The sequence below is a fragment of the Pinus tabuliformis genome, chromosome 5_2 (assembly GCF_031772625.1).
Source record: "Pinus tabuliformis cultivar Carrire ecotype Pingquan chromosome 5_2, CPIR1, whole genome shotgun sequence".
NCBI lineage: Eukaryota > Viridiplantae > Streptophyta > Pinopsida > Pinales > Pinaceae > Pinus > Pinus tabuliformis.
The window spans coordinates 548,416,686-548,436,291 of NC_142306.1; the positions used below are offsets into that span (position 1 = coordinate 548,416,686).

At 41.1% G+C, this 19,606-nt stretch overlaps 1 protein-coding gene and 1 pseudogene across 7 annotated transcripts in view; both read right to left on the minus strand.

Moving 5' to 3' along the window:
- The window catches only part of LOC149160109 (Nucleotide excision repair, TFIIH, subunit TTDA), a 58,081-nt gene that overhangs the window by 13,610 nt on the left and 24,865 nt on the right, over nt 1-19,606 (minus strand). The gene's annotated exons all lie outside the window — the stretch shown is intronic.
- On the minus strand, nt 7,948-10,381 carry LOC149160110 (uncharacterized; annotated as a pseudogene).

The following is a 19,606-nucleotide window of genomic DNA, read 5'->3' on the forward strand; positions in this document are numbered from 1 at the left end:
CCTAGTCGAGTACTTTCCATCATCTCCTAACTCAATATGAAACTACATGTCCTCCTTCAGTTGGTTCAAATACTCCTTGCTCCCGATCATATGGAAGAATGCTCCTGAATCAACATACCCTACGTTGTTGCCTATTGATTTTTCCATGCAAGCTATTGATGAAAACTTGACTAAACTGAGGGGGGGTGAATCAATTTAGTATATTCATGGACATTAAATTCTTTTCTTTAATCTCATTTACATTACATGAGCAGCTTAATAAATAATGACCAATGGACAAAATAGATAAACAACAATTACTAAGCAAACCAAAACATCACATGAACACATAATAACAGCAACTATCGACACCAGATATATGTGAAACCCATAAAGGGAGAAAACCACGATTTTATTATTGTTGTGATGCAAAGGCAAGCTCCTACTCCTTATTACATCTGATTTTCTGTAGGCTACAACCTACAAGAGGCTGCTACCTCAATTTTCTGCAACCTGCAACATGCAAGGAAGCTCCAACTCCCATGTGTTTTATGTAGGCTACAACTCACACGAGGCTCCTACCTCAACAGGCTCCAACCTGATGTTTATCAAGCCACTACTTGAAAGGAGACTATCATCCCCTAATGCAAACAAGAAATAACAATGTGTTGGTTTACCTGGTCATAAATTCTGCATATCTCCATCTTCATTTCTGCATCTTCTTCCCTTCAAATCTACTTCACATAAGCTTCATATGTGCCAGGTAACTAATGCATAATAGCTCAATTAGCTCTCACACATTCTCCCACTCTCTAACCATCTCAATGCCTTCCAAAATCACATATTTTATAAAGATAGTTTGTTGGTTGTTTGTATCCCACATAGGAATATGAAGTGAATAGGCTTGACTCTTTGCCTTCCACTCATTCGTTTCCAAACTCTTCATATCTTGAATATTAGAACACAAAAATAAATAATCCATCCAATATTAATTTCAGCCACATGTAATCATTAAATGCATCAACCTAATGCCAACATCAAATACCAATATTTATCATTAAATGCATCAACCTAATGCCAACATCAAATACCAATATTTTTCATTAAATGCATCAACCTAATGCCAACATCAAATACCAATATTTATCATTAAATGCATCAACCTAATGCCAACATCAAATACCAATATTTATCATTAATGCATCACAACAATCTTTGCAACATCTTTGCCTTTGCCTTGGAGTCTTGCCTTTGCATCACAACAATTCAACTCAATCAACAATTTCACATCACAACAAATTCTTCAATATAGCAATCTCTGCAACATTATCCAAGCATATCACAACTCCTTTGTGTTGCTCCCTTGCTTGTTGCTCCTTTGCTTGCTGCTTCTTGTGCAAGTTGGTCCTTTGCTTGTTGCTCCTTGTTGCTACTCCTTTGCCTCTGTTGCGCTTTTGCCATCAATGACAACAATGCAAACAATCTCCCCCTTTGGCATTGATGGCAAAACACTAATCCTCCCCCTCTTGTCCTAAGAAGTGTCTTCCTTCCTCTGATTGCCTCCCCCGTTGACATCAATGGCAAGGGGATTACAAATGTCTTATAGCCTATAAAAGAGTCCTCAGTGTAGTTGTCACCATTGCATTAAGCCTTAAGGTACTGCAAATGAATCTCAAAGAAATTACCCTACTGGTTTTAGGACAAGGAATATGCCAAAACTCACCTTAAAGAATGCCAAAATAACTTCTAGCAGCCCTTACAAATATTAGTGAATGATTGCCATAGAGATTCAAATTCAAATTTGTAGTGATATATCTTTGGAATATGCTTGATCAATCAACAGAAGGAGGTTCATTTGTGTTAATTTAAGTATGTTCTAGGCTTAGAGCAATTTATTTCAATTTTCACAGTTAGCTCAATATCTTTTCCAGATTAGCAATCACATCAGCGTTAAAGTAAACTGCAGATAGAACATAAACATAAATTGCAAAAGATAAACCAAGACAAGAGGACACAAGATGTGGCGCTAGTCAGGGACAAACCCCAATGTGGGGAAACCCTTGATCAATTCTTCTTATATGTTCTTCAATAGTTCAACAGAGAGAGAGAGAGAGATAGTACATTTACAATAGAAGTCAACACTTTGACTTATCTAGATAAGACCATAGATCATCTCTAAGAAGATGATACATGAGATCAGTTGAAGACATGTTGCTTCAACTGATTCTCCAAGGTGACTCCTTCACCTATCATCGTGTTGCATCTCATCATCATGCTGCACCTCACCATGCTACACCCATCATCACAATGTTGGACCTCATGACTGTTGCACCTAATGCTGCACTGCTATCCCATGTGCCATGGTTGAACCATGTTGTCATACAGCATGTCTCATGTGCTTGCCACAACTATCCATGTTGTCCATGCTTGCCATACTGCACCATGCCATACTGCACCATGCTTGCCAAGCTGTCCAAAGATGCCATGTTGCACCATATTGTCCATGCTTGTTGTCCCATTGTGCCACTGCTGCACAATGACATGGCAATCCCATCATTGTTCTGTCTCATCATGTTGTTGTCCCATTGAACATTGTGGCACAATATCATTGCTGCTAGTACTGTTGTCCCATCACGGCTTGTTATCTCAATATACTTACAGCAACCCAGCATTGCTGCTATCCCTACAGCAATATAACATACTTACGCTGCTCCAAATATGCATACACCATTGCCTAGCTATCCTAGTTGTACTGTTGCACTGTTGTACCTAACAGTCATGCCCAAAACATTGTTGTTCTAGGCATATGGCAGCCTTGTTGTCTTGTTGTCCATGCATCATGGTTCCACCATGCTCCATTGCCTAGCTATCCACAACACTGTTGTTCCAATGTTGCCTTCACAGCTGCTTATGTGGTCACTGGTTAGGGCATCTGGCAGCCCTTACACACCCAGCCAAACAGCCCCTAAAATCTGCCCAAATTTGCCCTAATGCGGTTGTCCTCCAAGGGAAGGATGTCCCCTTCACTATAATTTTGGGCAGCCTTTTAGCCCTTAATAATGGCTTTGCCCTCCTTTCATTACAGTGGCATCCTACAGCCCTTATAACAGGCTTGTGGCATCCTTTCTAGAGGATTGTTCCACCCTCTATGAGCCCTCAAACAGCTCCCTTTCTCCTTGGCCTTCTAGCAAGATACTCGACCTCCTTTCATCCCTTCAGTCTTCCTAAAATGGCTTCAGAACAACCCTATTTCACCCACGCTGAATTGCCTCTTCTTGCTACGGCCCTAAGCTTCAAACTTCGGCCTTTCTCCCTACAAGAGCACCCAAACAACCTCTCTTTCCCACGTTGTCTAGGGCAGCCTCTTTCTTGGCTGCTTAGAGGCCAACATATAGGCTAGGGCTTCTTCATGATAACATAGATACTAGGGCTGTCCTCCTTGTAGCGTTAGGGCTTCTCACTTGACTGCGTCCTCTAGATTAGGGCAGCGTTCTTCTTCTTGACTGCGGCTAGGGCAGCCTCAATCCTCCAACGTCTAGGGCTTCCACTCCTAGATTTCTCTTCCACTAAAACCCAAGACAAGTGGAGAGAAATCAAGATAGAAGTGTGTGTAGAAATGACTATCAAGTCATCTCCTTTTATACTAAAACGTTGAGCACATGTGGGGTATATTTGGTTGCTGGCTAACCTTGACGAATTGTCTTATAACACAAATAAATTCATAACTCCATGAATACTTATCGGAATTGGATGATCGTTAAATCAATCCTACACCTCTCAATGAGAGGGATCCAAGAAAAATATCAGCTGCCATAAATAAGATGACCCACATGGAGTTTGGCCCTAGTTGCCAATTTTAACACTCCCTCTCAACTAGGGGGAACTCCATCTGCTGATCCATATGTCCCACTGTACTCTCTACCATCAATGCCCTGCACTACTCTGCTCTATTGTGCTCTGTTCTGCGCTACTCTGCTGAACCATGAAGAAGAAGAATTGATCGAGAATGTTTCATACCATTCTCTACTGACACGAAGTCAGTTTTATTGATCCCAGATCAATATCACAAGAGAGTGTCTCAAACCACTCATACTAATCCCAGATCAATGGAGGTCATCCTAGTAGAGGGAGTACAATAGATACAATGATGAGTCCATCGATAGTACTACTATGGTCCCTAACCCCATTTCCCTGCTCATTGGCCAAATGAGATGTACTTCCCATGAGTCCTAGATTGCATGGGTAGGATGCCTCAACAAGAGAACCATTCATCCTGTCCCTAAGTCGCCACGGGGTATCAGGGGAAGGTTGAACCATTCACCCTATACCCAATGCACCATTAGGGGAGGGTGAGTCGCCCTGTGGTTGCGTGTTGCTCCAGTAGTACCCCAAGCCTCTCGGAGCTCCCAGAGCTCAAAGCACGCAACATGCAGGACCCTCATAAAAAGGTCTCTCAATGACTCCAAGTCGTTCAGAAAAGTCACAAATATGACCTTTCCCCGAGGCTTTGACAGAATGTTTGCGACCTGTACATCAGTTTCAATGCGATAGAGCCTCCTCACTCATCGACATACCATATCCCAGATAAGGTAGTATCTGATGTCTATATACTGGAGCAATCATAGAATACGGGATTCCTCAACAATCAAATCCCCCCCTGGTTGACACAGAAGATCACGGTGGTATCCATCATGTGTACAAATAGCTCACTGAAGAGCTCCCGCAACCAGGCAACTTCACACGAGGTCATACTCGTAGCTATGTATTCAGTCTCAACGGTGCTCAAAGCAACCATCTTCTGCTTCCTGCTCATCCAGGATATCGAGCAGAACCCAAAGAGAATCAGCACTCAAAAGTGCTCTTGAGATCCTCCACACTGCCTGCCTAGTCAGCATTCGAATAATCATGTAGCTTCACATTTCCAGCAGTGTATCTCAATTCATGAGAGATTGTGCCCCGAAGATATCTCAGAAGATTCTTGGCACCAATCTAGTGAGGCTCAACCATATATGAGCTCATCATGCTAACTGCAAAACATATGTCCGAACGGAAGTTCACCAAGAACATAAACGCGAATGAGTTTATGAAACTCAGAGGCATTTTCCAAATCTGGTCTGGCATCACTATCATGAAAGTTAAGATCCTCGAGGTAGTCACAGGCTTGCAGTTTACCATTCCACATCCGGAATCCAACTCCCTCTTACTTCTGCAAATGAGAGGGTCTGCACCTGTCAGAAATAGGTCGTCCTTAGAAGGTGCCGTTATGAGAGGTCTATCATCCACAACCTTCGAGGAATGGTTTGGATCGACTTCACTCCTAGTGAATCTCAGCTTCATCAAACAGCGATCAATCCTCTCATACTAAGCTCGGGGTGTTTTGCTTCAAGCCATAGAGGGCTTTCTTCCACCTGCACACATGAGATTCTCGATCATGAATCTCAAACCCCTCGGGTTGTTCCAAACCTGTGGACCTGCTACATGAGGGGAATGGTCCCCTTGTAAGATTTTCCTTCGATACATCTCAGACATGTACCTTCATGCTCTTCTTGAATTCAGGCATTCCTGTCACCATCTGACTCACATCAGGTAGGGCCCCATAATAAGTAGACCTCTAGTGCTATAGATGAGATGTGACAACTGACATGGTCCCCAATGGACCATCCTGCAACTTGATACAAATTTCCAACCCTGAACCCATGAGTAAAAGCATCTTAGAAAATTCTATTTTCAAACACGTACCTTTCCATCGATGAATGCCATCCTAAAACCTTTGACGTCCATTGTCGAAATGGAAATCGGATTCTTCTTGCGATCAAGTACATAAAATAGATTCTATAAATGAATCGAGTTACCCTTATTCAATTGAGGGGTAATATTCCCTACACCCTTTCCGGGATAGGTGGCATCGGCTCCAAGTATAATCCCATGATTGTTTCCATCTCTACTAAATTAGAGAGATCACCCTTCTATCCGATGAAGTGCCTTGAAGCACTATAATCAATAAGCTAGATTCCCACAGAATCTGAAGGAGAGGGCCAATACAAGATAACGCTTCTTTATCTTATCAGAAACAACATTTGATTCTTCATACCTGGGGTTCCTTGCTTTCTCTAAAGAGTCAACCATTTCCTTTATGACCTACACTGTCATTCCTCTGATCATTGAAGAAGTCCCTGGAATGGTTGTTATCATCATCAAGTGATGTGTCCCTGCCATTCGGACACTCCTTCGCATAATGGCCAAACTTATTGTAACCAAGGCAACTGCCTTTCCTTCCACCCTTAGATCCGGACTTCCCATTGAAGTGATCTTTAGGTAGGCCATTAAAAGCTTCCGTTGCGCCATTCTGAAAATGTTCTTTGCTTCGATTTCACCCTCGGTGAATTTGAAGAAGGATGAGGAATCCACTGATCCTTTTGTTCTTTCCCAACTGTCTTCGGTGATTGCTCTTTCACTCTTGCTTAGGCTTTGTCTTCACCTCAGCTCTGATACCATGTTAATTTTAGGTATGTTCTATGCTTAGAGCAATTTATTCCAATTTTCACAGTTAGCTCAATGTATTTTCGAGATTAGCAATCACATCAGCATTAAAGTAAACTGCAGATAGAACATAAACATAAATCGCAGAAGACAAGCCAAGACAAGAGGACACAAGATGTGGCACAAGCGAGGGACAAACCCCAATGTGGGGAAACCCTTGATCAATTCTTCTTATATGTTCTTCAATAGTTCAGCAAAGAGAGAGATAGTACATTTACAACAGAAGTCAACACTTTGACTTATCTTGATAAGAGCATATATCATCTCTAAGAAGATGATACATGAGATCAGTTGAAGACATGTTGCTTCAACTGATTCTCCAAGGTGACTCCTTCACCTATCATCGTGTTGCATCTCGTCATCATGCTGCACCTCACCGTGCTGCACCATGTTGCACCCATCATCACAATGCTGGACCTCATGACTGTTGCACCTAATGCTGCACTGTTGTCCCATGTGCCATGGTTGAACCATGTTGTCATACAGCATGTCTCATGTGCTTGCCACAGCTATCCATGTTGTCCATGCTTGCCATGCTGTCCAAGCTTGCACTGTTGTCCATGCTTGTTGTCCCATTGTGCCACTGCTGCACAATGGCATAGCAATCCCATCATCGTTCTGTCTCATCACGTTGTTGTCCCATTGAACATTGTGGCACAATATCATTGTTGCTAGTACTGTTGTCCCATCACAGCTTGTTATCTCAATATACTTACAGCAACCCAGCATTATTGTTGTCCCTACAGCAACATAACATACTTACGCTACTCCAAATATGTATGTACCATTGCCTAGTTGTCCTAGTTGTACTGATGTACCTAACAGTCATGTCCAAAACACCATTGTTCTGGGCATATGGCAGCCTTGTTGTCCATGCAGCATGGTTCCACCATGCTCCATTGCCTAGTTGTCCACATCATTGTTGTTCCAATGCTACCTTCACTATGGCTTATGTGGTGACTGGTTAGAGCATCTGGCAACCCTTACACACCCAGCCAAACAGCCCCTAAAATCTGCCCAAATTTGCCCTTAATTAATGTGGTTGTCCTCCAAGGGAATGTTGTCCCCTTCGCTATAATTCTGGGCAACCTTCTAGCCCTTAATAATGGCTCTGCCCTCCTTTCAGTACAGTGGCATCCTACAGCCCTTTGAACGGGCCTGCGACGGCCTTTCTAGAGGACTGTTCCACCCTCCACAAGGCCCTCAAACAGCTCCCTTTCTCCTTGGCCTTCTAGCAAGATACTTGGCTTCCTTTCATCCCTTCAGTCTTCCTGAAATGGCTTTAGAATAGCCCTATTTCACCCATACTAAATTGCCTCTTCTTGCTGTGGCCCTAAGCTTCAAACTTTGGCCTTTCTCCCTACAAGAGCACCCAAAGAGCCTCTCTTTCCCACGTGGTCTAAGGCAGCCTCTTTCTTGGCTGCTTAGAGGCCAACATATAGGCTAGGGCTTCTTCTTGATAGTGTAGATACTAGGGTTGCCCTCCTTGTAGCGTTAGGGCTTCTCACTTGACTGTGTCCTTAGATTAGGGCAGCATTCTTCTTCTTGATTGCGGCTAAGGCAGCCTTAATCCTCCAACGTCTAGGGCTTCCACTCCTAGATTTCTCTTCCACTAAAACCCAAGACAAGTGGAGAGAAATCAAGATAGAAGTGTGTGTAGAAATGAATATCAAGTCATCTCCTTTTATACTAAAACGTTGAGCACATGTGGGGTATATTTGGTTGTTGGCCGACCTTGACGAATTATCTTATAACACAAATAAATTCATAACTCCATGAATACTTATCAGAATCGGATGATCTTTAGATCAATCCTACACCTCTCAATGAGAGGGATCCAAGAAAAATATCAGCTGCCATAAATAAGATGACCCACATGGAGATTGGCCCTAGTTGCCAATTTTAACAATTTGAGCCACATTTAAGGCATTGTTTTGCTTTCAAACAATCAATTAAAGCCCTGATCTAGAGGTAATGGCATTATCAATCTTATCAACCCTTACTAGTGCTAGCCTGATAATCGCATCTCTCTCTAATGTAGTGGTTTGGAGCTCAGTGATCATGGCATCAAATTTCTCTTGTTTTTCATGTACTTCAACAGGTTGATACACTTCAGATCTCTCACCACCAACTTTGAACTCTACTATAAAGTCTTTGCTTGAGGTAAAATCCACAATGGAATTATTAACCAGTAAAGCATGCTGACTGTCCTCACAAATACTAACACAACCTGTATTTTCTCCCATGGAACTCACCTCACCTCGTCCACTTCTTCCAGTTTCTACCAAAACTTCAGATTCACCTGCTCTACTTTTTGCTCTATTTACAGAAACATCATTCCCACTAATGTCACCACGACAATCAGTCTGAGTCCCACTTACTTCTGGACAACCATTCATTCCCACACTACAGTAATAATACCTATTCTACCCGTTCGGATAGTTGCAATGTTTGTTCCAGTACCCTCTTCAATGCCTTCATCACTCTTGCATGAAACTTGATGTACATTATCCACACTCTCGGTAGAATTTTCCATCCCATCATGGTAGCATGTATCAACTGCATTCACAGAAGAAAACCGTGAAATTCACTATTGGCAAGTTCCTGAACACGTCTTTCACCAAAAGCAGGCCCATTCCACCTACACTTGTTTTTAGTATTGTCTTCTCCACCACTGAATCTTTCAAATGTCTTTCCTTGACCAACATGAGAAATGCCCCTGGAAACTTCAAAGCTGGCTTCCATTTTCTTCCGTTTTGATGATCTTGCAGTGTCAATTCCTTCTTTGTCAACATCTGTGCTCTCTGTGTTTTCTCGCTTGTTATGCGTAGAGCTACCACAGTTTCCCTTACTTTGAACATTGTTCTGAGGTTCATCTGACTCTGATGTAACCTAGTCCCCAACTTCACTGTTGCAATGAAATCCATGTTTCCTTTGTTGAATAATAGAAGGCGAAGGGAGTTGTGAATTAATACTTTGCTTTGTTGGTGGAAGGCCCCCTGCTATTGTGAGACTCAAATCCAATATTCGTTCCTCTGTGACATCCTTCTGGCAGCTGCTAGTCATGACCTCACTAGCATCATCCATGTATTCCTTACCTTCAACTTCACTGGTCGAAACTCCACCAACACAACTTGTTGCACTCATACCACACATACTGCTATCATTGTGGTTTTTGCAAATTTCTTGTGATTCAAGTGAACCATTAGTTACAAGTTGCAAAGGTCTATAGACGATAAAGAAGGCCCACATTCCCACATTGGCTCCACAAAGGCTACAGTCAAGAACCACTGAGGTTGGCTCAGGCTTTCACTGAATACCAACAGATTTGTTCTGTGATGATTCTATGGCTTCATTCACCCCAGGTTTTGATGAAAGTTGAACACTGGGACTGTGAACATGGACCAGACATGGAGATGATTCTCTAGGACATGCATCTTCAACAGGCTGAGTAGAACAATCCTCACAATCAACAACATAAGGAAGCAACCTCAGTTCCCATCCACAAGCTATCAAATCCACATCAACATTCACCCAACCTCTCCTTGAACAATTCACTGGTTCAACAACCTTCGGCTTTCCAAACCATGTCATGGACTTGAAAGTTGCCAGATGCCTCATAAGGTCTCCTCGATCCCAGGGTCTACATACAGGGGATGGTGAATTTATTGATGTTGAAATAGGTTTTGGATTGTTTTTTGTTAATGTAGGGGACAACCCACTGACTCTGGATGATGATGATTGCCCTTTTGAAATTTGTCCCAGTTGGGTTGTTTTTGACTGTGTGCAAGTTCTTTGGGAGAAGGGGTTCCAATAGAACTGGTGGGAGTTGAGGGCAATTTATAGTGGAAGAGTTTGCCCATGGCCTTCTCAAAGCGCTTCTTCGCGTCTTTTGTCATCTCTGTCACTGCAATTTTTTATACTTGCCCTACAAATTCCCAAGAGTTGTATGTTACGATCCTGTCCCAATTCAATCTTCAGATTTTACAGGTGGGAAAGTAAGTTGGTTTTGTTTATTTGTGTTGTCGTTTCTGCTGTTGGCCCTGTGTTTATGTGTTGGACACTGTCTTGAGATGCGTAGCTTGTGGCGAGGTGGAGTTCGATGTTGAAATAGACAAATATTAAGTTATGAGCCTTCATCCCTAGAGCAATAAAACCGTGAAAAAAATGATAAAGTATATGTATTCACCACTCATCATTCACGCATATAGGAATGTTAAACGCATATCTCTCATTTGGAAGGCATCATAGGAAATCAGGTTGTCACTGATATTGTTGTATCATGCTCCACATAATCAGAGATTCTACTTGTCAACTCAAACTTAACACAATATAATACTTGAATACAATATAGAACTTGGAACAACGAATATAGAACTTGGGACATAACTCCATGTGATGCCATGATGGAAACATCCTCAACGCATTGCCTGTCAATAATACCAATGACATATACACCATTGTAATATAACGTATGCGTTGGCACCATGAGATCCTCCGAAATAATAATGTTGCTCCAAAAACATATGAGAATAACCCTGCTCCAAGGACGTATGCTTCAAAAGGACTATACGATAAGCGCCAATGTATTGTCATTGTTGTTCAGTCAAGGCTGTAGCGTCTGCCTCTCTCCATATCCTTCAGCTTTGGTCGTGTTCATATTAATAATACCCATGTGACTAGGCATTTTTCATTATCAAGTAAGAAGCAGGTCTTCTTTCAATAGAGGTTGTTGAAATAAGAAAGCCAACCAATCAATTTATTCACAAGGTAAGCTCAGTCAATGTTGGATACCTACCCTATCCCACCATCTGCTCATGGTAAGGGGCAAGCATACGTATTTTTTTCTTTCTCTGCCATTAATCAATCTTGGCCTCGCCGCACAATAAATTATTTCTGCTCATGGTAAGGACAGCAAGCAGCATATGTATTTCTTGTTTCTCTACCAATCCAGACCTGCCCCACAATATATTTCTCTATCTGCTCATTTGAAAGGCTTAGTGTGAAGATCTGAACCCCAAAACACTACCAGGTAGTCTCAGCGTGGATGTAAGAAAACAGTGAGTGCTTTGAATGCCATTTTCCAGCAAGCCTTTAAATGCAGCATTCCAATCCTTTAAATGGCATTGATAAATGCCTAACAGAACAGCTCTATTAAATTGCAATCACTCCACCTCTACAAACAACCAAAATCAAGTGCTCCACTTCTTCGACCACCGATAATAACACTGCACCACTTAGCACAACAGTGAAACCAGCTACTTCAACATTATACAAGTCTCACACCCATTTGGATAAGACACAACCCAATAAAGGACCAGCTTACATGACCATAAGTTTTTTAAAGATCAATTTTTAGAGTAATAGTAAGATAGTGTCGCAAATTGATAGACTGGAGGGTCTCCTGCGCAAGGGTTACTGCATCATGGATTTGACAGTGTTGAAGGAACCTGAACTATTCCTCCAATATATAAGAACTTAGAAGTGGCTTCAATCTCAAAGAAATAATGATGGTGGCAATTTTGTAGATAACGTTGTTGTAACACCCTCATCCCACATTTATCCAAGTTGTAGATTTTTATTGTAGATTCAAACTGCATATTGTGATATGTTAAAACAATTGACTTGAATCTTCTCTACTAATCAGCGGAAACAAAAATTGATCGATGAAATCACGAAGCAGAAAAGGAAGAATTCAATCACACATAACATAGTAATTTTATGGTGAAAGCCTTGGTTAAAAACCCCTATTATCTGTATATTGCATTAACCAAAAGATCTGAGGAAAAAATACAATGCTTGTTCAACCCGAACAATCTTTGCACAAGTACAATCTATCTCACTACTTCACAAACCAGCTCAAACCAATACTTAGCCAAATTTGTTGCCTATCAAGCCCCTACTTCCTTGTGTTGTTCCCTTGGGAATTAGCCGATATTTAATTGGGAAATTCCTCACAAATAACCATGCAATCCATCCATATGTCTTTCTTTGATTGCATGCATCATCGCTTTAATTTATATGATTTTACAACTAATAGTACATTGTCCCCGAACTCTAATCTCAACTAGCTCTTCCTCTAAACCAACATGCATGAGTTATTTTTGAGTGAATTATCAATTATTTGATTGATTACTGCAAGTGAATTAAATCCAATTTAATTCACTTGACCACTCACTAGTTCCTCCAACAATTAGAACTAGTTTAAATGAATTTAACTAAGTTAAACTGAATTAAATAATTACAACTCAATAATAACTCAACCTCAGCCCCTAAAATTTAGGGATCACTCTACATGACTCTAGATAGACTTGCAACTCGAATTTACCGAGCCAACTAAGTCAACTTAACTTAGTTAAATGTTACAAGTTGTTACGATAATATAATTACAATTTAATTCAAGGACCAATTAAATTAGGATTTTCTTCTTACTATTTTTAACACTCCCTCTCAACAATAAAAGGATTATCTACTACCCCGATCCTACCTCTGTGAAAATAGAATTTGCATATTGACAATGCCTTTGTCAAAATATTTGCATTTCGCTCCTCTGTAGGAATGTACTCCAACAACATGATTCTCCTCTACACACAATCTCGTAGATGGTGATACCAGATGTCAATATGCTTGGACCAATCATGAAAAACTAGATTCTCAGAGAGTTTGATACACCTCTGATTGTCACAGTAAATCATTGTTGGATCCAGCTGTTGACCAAACAACCCAACAAGGACCTTACTCATCAAGATAACCTCATAAGCTGCTTGACTAGCAGTCGTGTAATCTGTTTTTGTTGAACTGAGTGCAACTGATCTCTGCTTCCTGTTGTACCAAGAAATTGTTGTTGACCCAATACTAAAGATTCCCCATGATGTGCTCTTCCTGTCGGATAGACTCCCTGCCCAATTTGCATCTGTGAAGCCTTGAAGCTTCACTTCCTTTGTTTGTTTGTACCAAAGACCAAATTGAGTGGTGCCTTTGAGGTATCTCAACACATGTTTAATTGTCTTCCAATATAGTTTGGTTGGCTTAACCATGGCTTGAAAAAGATGGTTAACTGCAAAAAACATGTTCAGTCATGTGTTCACCAAATACGTAAGTGAACCCACAAGTTGTCTATAAATAGTAGCCTCCACTACTTCACCTGAAGCAGCATCCTCCTTCCTCTAGTTACCGGCTAGAGGAGTTTCCATGGGTTTGTCGCTCTTCGTGTGGAACTTCTTTAGTATCTCGTTGGCATACTTGCCTGAGAGACAAACAGTTCTTCATTTCCTTGCCATACTTCCATACTAAGAAAGTAATGCATGAGCCCCAAGTCCTTCATCTCGAACTCTCTTGCAAGGTCCTCTTTGTAAGATTTGATCAGCTTCTCATCACCTGTCAGAATCAAATCATCTACATATAATATTATAATCAACAGTTTACCTTCAACCACAATATGGTAGAGGTTCGCATCTGCTTCACTTTTGGTGAAGCCCAACGCGATGAAATAGTTGTCAATCCTGGTGTACCAAGCATGGGGTGCTTTTTTCAGTCCATACATGATCCAAGTTGACTCAACTCCCGGATTTAACCAAGATCTTTTACTTTCGTGATGTTGTTAGACTTGCATTTAAAAGAACATAAGGAACATGTATGCATGTTGTAAAGAAGAGGGAACATGACACAAATCAACAACATAAAACACAAGACATTGATAACGGAGTTCGTCCAGGAGGGACTACGTCTCCTAGCCCCGGTGTCAAGATGGTGTAGGTCGCTGCATTAAGTGCTAGAAAGAGTGATGATGTACATGCATGTGTTTTCTCTATCATGCAAGGAATATGCCCTCACGTACGAGTGGCTCCACGAGATGTTCCGCTACAGGAACTCTCATTCACTAAAAGACTCCTATCAGCATGACATAATTTCACATATGATAATAATGAGCATCCTGCCAACATGGCATCAAAGGGATCTCAATTCAAACATACATGGCGGCACATGAGTATCTTTTCAACATGGCGACAAAGGGATCTCAATCAAAACATGACAATAAGTACATCTCACATCAAGAACAAAACAAGATCCCACATCAAAAAACATCAAACGGGGATCTATACAGCATAATGCATTTCAAGCAAAAAGACAAAGAAGTACATGATCACACTGCATATACCTCACATCAGGAGTTATCTGAAGAAGAGGATGATAAATTGGTGGATCTGGATGTACCATTAATCTCGTGGCGTCGAATATCATGGAAATGACTGCTCAGACATTGAATGCTGACACCTGCACTCCACTTGGAAAAATGGCCAAAAAATGAAATGATCAAATGGAAAATCTGATTACACCATCAGATTCATGGTGTCGAATAATGTAAAATTGACTGTCAAATTTCTAAATTCTAACAAAGTGAAAATCTGGGGCTACAGGAATCCTTTAGATTCCCCCTAGATTCCTCAAAGATTCCCTCCTCCGGGTCAGCTAAAGCTCTTTTACTCAGATCAAAATTATGTCTACGCCATCAAGTTCGTGTCGCCAAGAGGTGTAGGATCGACATAAAGTTTGTCCAATTTGAACACTGAAAAAATTTCACCCTCCTGAAAGTTGGGCTCAATCATGGTTCCGCCTGCCTCTGCTCCACGCTCATGGTTCCAATTGCAATTAATTAAAAAATCACCTCGAACTCTGCACTTTGCCTTAGCCTCCATTCTGTTCCGTTCCATGTGTTCTACACCACCGTTCTGTGCGGCCTCCTCTCCCAGTGCATTTTGAAATGAGACTTAAATATAAGATGTTGGGCGAAAATTACAACATGGAGCAATTTGGCATGGTGGCAAAGATAGAAAATGTTTGGAGAGAGGTCAGGGGATCGAATCACGCCCCTCTCAAAATAGTCGCGCAGTTATAGTTGACATAACCATTAAATATTATGTGTTTTAAAATAGAGGCGTGGTTATGATTTGATTTAAATTTGACAGAGTTTTGTTTTGGGTCATAGTCGTTGTGGTGGTGATGTGAGGACGCCCGGGAGGTGGGTTGGCCACACCGGCGGAGCGGGTTCAAGCCTCACTGCCCTCGTTGTAATGTTGACAAGTATCGTATGGTGGGGCATGGGCCGGGTCCACCAGAGGTGGCCAGCCCGCCGCCGTTTCTATATATTGTTTGATATTAATATGAAGGTAAGGTTGGTTGGGTCAGCGGGGATCACAACCTGTCAGCCCGTTAAAATTCGTTTTTTTTTTTATATATATATGGCCCGATGGAGGTGGCAGGGGTCATGGCCCACCACCTAATTTAATATATTTATTTTATTTATTTTTATAATATGCCATTTTTTTATTTTGTCTAATATAATGGATATTAGACAAATTAAGTATCCAACAAATTCTCCCGCTCCTCGGGAGCCAGATTCCATGTCCGAGACTCGGTCAATTTGTAGGACCATTAAACCTGGCCCATGTGGCAACTTTGACCAAAACTTTGACTAGATCTATCTGTCTCATACGAGCTCGGATTTGAGCGTCATTCGCACCGTTGGAATCAGAGCGACGAGTAATTTGATCTAGTGCTAGTTTAAGAGTGTTATGTCGAATTTAATTTTGACCCTTTCAGAGTCCTCTTGGACTTCTGCATGTGCCTAGAGCCACCTGGATCAATACAACGCTCGCTTGAGTCTGCACACATGAAACTCTCTATTGAAGGTCTCAAATCCTTCTTGTTGCTCAATATACACCTCTTCCTCAATCATGTCATTGAGAAATGTTGTATTTACATCCATTTGATATATCTTCCATCTCATCTGCGCTGACAATGCTAGAATAAATCTTATTGATGAGTACCTTGCTACATGAGAAAAAGTCTCATTGTAATAAATTCCCTCCACCTGAGAAAACCCGCAGGCCACAAATTTGGCCTTATGTTTCTCCACACTCCCACATGCTGCTTGCTTTACCTTGTAAATCCATTTGGAACTCACCACTGACTTGTTTTTTGGTCTTGGACCACCTCCCAAACATTGTTTCTGATGATGGAATCATACTCCTCAACCATGGCATCAACCCACACTGATTGTTGCACTGCTTCCTCGGATGAGGATGGTTCAATCTCTACACTCTCGCTCATCATAGCCATCTACCCAGTGTACCTCTTTGGTGACCTCCTCTGCTTGCGTTGTGATATGGGTGCTCCCACATTCTATTTAGCATCATGCAATAATCTGTCAGCCCCTCTGATGCGCTTTCTCCCATCTCTGGAAGTCTCTACATGAGTGGGTGTTTCCACTCTCTGCTCCTTTGCATGTGGTTGCTCCACATCATCATGAGGTTCCTCTCCTCAACTGCATGTAACTGAAGCTCCCTCTCAAGGGAACATCTCTTGGCCTTCTCTTCATCAAACTTTACATCTATACGAACCACTGTCATCATGTTGGATGGCAGGTACACTCGATAGTTGTGAGGTGTATCAGTGTACCCCACAAATATGCCCAACTTAATTGTTGGCTCTAGCTTTTTCCGTGCATTCTTGGTAACATGCGAATAGGCTGATGAACCAAAGATCTTTAAGTGTGCCACATCTAGTTTCTTACCAGAAAAAGCTTCTTCTGATGTACTCATCCCAATAATTCGATGAGGTCTTATGTTTTGTAAATAAACAATTGTGTTGCATGATTTATCCCACAAGTAGGCCCTCATCGTGTAACATTTCCCATTCCAGTCCCATAACACTTTTGTTCTTCCTTTCATCCACCCCATTCTGCTATGGGTTATGAGCTGCTATAAACTCACGTCGAATGCCTTCTGTTGCACAGAAGTTCTTGAATTCATTCGACACATATTCTCCATCGTTTTCTCTTCTGAGAGATTTAACTTTCATGTCAGTATCTTTCTCAACAAGTGCTTTAAGTTCACAAAATTTAGCGAACATCTGATCTTTCTTCTGCATGAATAAAATCCAACACTTACGAGAAAAATCATCAACAAATATTACATAATACATGTGCTTGGCTGTGGATGTTGTTGAGAATAGTCCACACACATATGAGTGAACTCGATCAAGGACCGCTTGCACTCGACTACCTTTATCATGAAAGGAAGCTTTGGTGTACTTCCCCAATGTACACCCTTCGCACGTGTCTCTCTATTCCAGTGTACCCTTGGTAAGTCATGTAAAAATTTGCTACATCATCTTCAAGGCTCCGTGGTGCAAGTGACCAAATCTTTTATGCCACAACTCACTGATATCTCGGCTCTACACCTTCTTTGCCTTAGTGCTTAAAACAACGCAGTCCTCTACCTCCAATTTGTAGAGGTTCTTCGTTGGAATCTGGATCTACTTCACTTGTCCTATGGCTATGTGATGAAGGAAAGCCTTTCCCTTGCTAAATATCACATCATAGCCACGATCCTCCAACATGGCAACAAAAACCAAGTTCTTATCAGCCTTCTTGTGCAAACACTTTGTAGCATAGTGTCCCGGCTCGTGACAGTGAAAACATTTAATTTTCGACATGTTATTCTTCTTGCCGCCCTGACTGAAATCTGATTTGGAATGGGATGATTTCCCCTTCCCTTTCTTCGCCTTTCCAACTAAGGCACAATTCTCCTCATCATCATGCTTGCATGAGGATCCGTCTCTGGTGTTATGTTTAATCTCTTCTTGTACCAAGTCGGACCATAATCGCTCCTACTCTGGTAGCTTCTCCCTCCCATTAACTGAGTCCTGGTAGTTGTGCCAACTCTTGGGAAGTCCTAGAAGTGTTAGGCTCACTAGATCGCCTTCTGCAACAGTAACCCTAACACTTCCAAGCTCATCCCGACATTGGGTGAACTTGGTCAAGTATTTGTATTCCCTTCTCCATCTTTATCTTTCTGAGTTTTTCCTTCAGTGCCAACTTCCTATGGTCACTATTGTTTTGAAACAGGACGGTCAATGACTTCCACATTGCAAATGGAGTTTCCTTACCGTGGAGATTCAAGACAATATGATCTCAAACTCCTTATAAGATAATCCTTCTCGCCTTTGCCACACACTTTCTCCATTCTACCAAATCTTTAGCATCAGATGTTTGAGGCTTTGGGATATCATGATTTATGAATTCCTTCAGTTCGTTGTCTTCCAACACTACCTCCATCCTTTCCTTCCAAGCTATGTAATTCGAGCTACCCTCAAGGGCATACTTGAGCCTCAAACCGTATAACGACATCCTACTAGCTCTGAAGTATGAAACTACAAATTCGATTTCACCTACACAACAAACTCGTATTCTCCTCTTCTATAGTGATTTCAGCTCCGATACCATGTAGATTTTTATTGTAGATTCAAACTACAGATTGCGAAATGTTAAAACACTTGATTTGAATCTACTATACTCATCAGCGAAAACAAAAATTTATCGATGAAATCACGAAGCAGAAAAAGAAGAATTTCAATCACACATAACACAATAATTTTTTGGAGAAAGCCTCAACTAAAAATCCCTGCTATCTGTATATTGCATTAACCAAAAGATCTGAGAATAAAATACAATGCTTGTTCAACCCGAACAATCTTTGCACAAGTACAATCTATCTCCCTACTTCACAAACCAACTCAAGGCAATACTTAGCCAAATCTGTTGTCTGCCAAGTCCCTACTTTCTTACGTTGTTCCCTTAGGAATTAGCCCATATTTAATTGGTAAATTTCTCACTAATAATTGTGCAATCCATCCATAGGCCTTTCTCTGATTGCATGCATCACCGATTTAATTTAGATGATTTTACAACTGATAGTACACTGTCCTTGAACTCTAATCTCAACTAACTCTTCCTCTAAACTGACATGCATGAGTTATTTTTGAGTGAATTATCAGTTATCTAATTGATCACTACATGTGAATTAAATCCAATTTAATTCACTTGACCACTCACTAGTTCCTCCAACAGTTAGAACTAGTTTAATTGAATTTAACTCGGTTAAACTAAATTAAATAATTACAACTTAATAATAACTCAACCTGGGCCCCTAAAATTTAGGGATCACTTTACATGACTCTAGATAGGCTTCCAACTTGATTTACTGAGCCAACTAAATCAACATAACTTAGTTAACAGTTACAAGTT